The sequence below is a fragment of the Meles meles genome, chromosome 18 (genome assembly GCF_922984935.1).
Source record: "Meles meles chromosome 18, mMelMel3.1 paternal haplotype, whole genome shotgun sequence".
Lineage (NCBI taxonomy): Eukaryota > Metazoa > Chordata > Mammalia > Carnivora > Mustelidae > Meles > Meles meles.
In genome coordinates, this window is record NC_060083.1 from 62,003,784 (window position 1) to 62,005,068 (window position 1,285).

The window sequence follows — 1,285 nt, forward strand, 5'->3', positions numbered from 1 at the left end:
GGGTAGTGACAACTCTTGTTCCAAACAAAATTATCGCTTCTGGGGTGTCTCGGTTTGCAAACATCGGGAAGGGTTCCTGCAGAGCCCACAGCAGAGATGGAACTCAGTCCAGAAGGGAACAAGAGATACGGAATGATCTGAGATCAGACTGAGTCCCATTCTTTTCAGCAGCAGACACGGTCTTGCCTGCTGACCAAAGCAAACCCCCAAGGTGGGGTGTTACCCCTGCTTGGCACCCGCCACCACCTGTCCCAGATCGGGCAGGGTCACAGAGAGTGGGAAAATGGGCCACTGAGGGACCTCAGGTCTGGGAAGGTTTGAAAACGGAGAGGTTGCCGTGTGAGAAATGGGCTTGTAGTGAGGCAGGACCCAGAGCTGGGGCCTCCCTGGTGGGCACCAGGGTGCCTGTATGTGCCAGGAGAGGGCGCTAGCCCTGGGGATGGTGGAGGCTTCATTGTCGCAGAGGGGGCAAGGGTTCTTTCAAACCGGTCTGCTGGTGCCACTGTCTTAGAAACCAGAACATGGAACCCGCTCCCCACTTTCTCACTGAATGTCCCTTCCTGAATCATTCACCCTTCGCCACCTCCCTTCTTTCCTCCACACAACTACTTTTCTCTTTCTAAGTTAGATAATTGCTTTTCCCATATGCACCCCTGGGAGTAAACAAAACAAAGTTTCAAAGAGCTAGAACCCTCTGCTTTTAATCCCACTGCTCCGCTGCCCGAGGCTGCGGCTGTCAGGTTGGAGTGCGCAGCCTCTGCAGTAAATAAGGTAGCTGCTTCCCATTACTTTAGCCCCATATGGCTGCAATTTGAGTGTCTTTGGAGACAGTGCTTGTGTTGGGGCGGGGGGCACGGGGGAGTGAAAGTGGAAATCAAATGCTCTCAGATCGCATTTTTATGAAGGAAATTGTCGGCGATTCTCTTAGCAGCCTTCCCTCCACCCCTGGGTCCCGAGAGGAGCTGCCCAGTTTCTTTGTTTACGGAAACACAGGCGCCCGCCTACCTCCGGGCACCTGCTTCCCCAACCCCTGGGTCTCTAGCCCAGTTCTGCACTCATTTTGGAGACCTGGGAACACAGCCCCAATGTCCCTTCCCGACAAAGGACCAGAAAACCTGGTAAGCCCTCCGCCCCAGTCTCTGGACGGTGCTCCCATCCTACGCTCCATGCCACCCTCTCATTTGAGCCTGGAGGCCACCTTAGGGCCAGAGGACCTCTTAGACCTCCCTGTGCTCGCTGGCAACCGACTCAGCTCTCCGGGGAAGGGAGACCCGAGGCCGGTCGG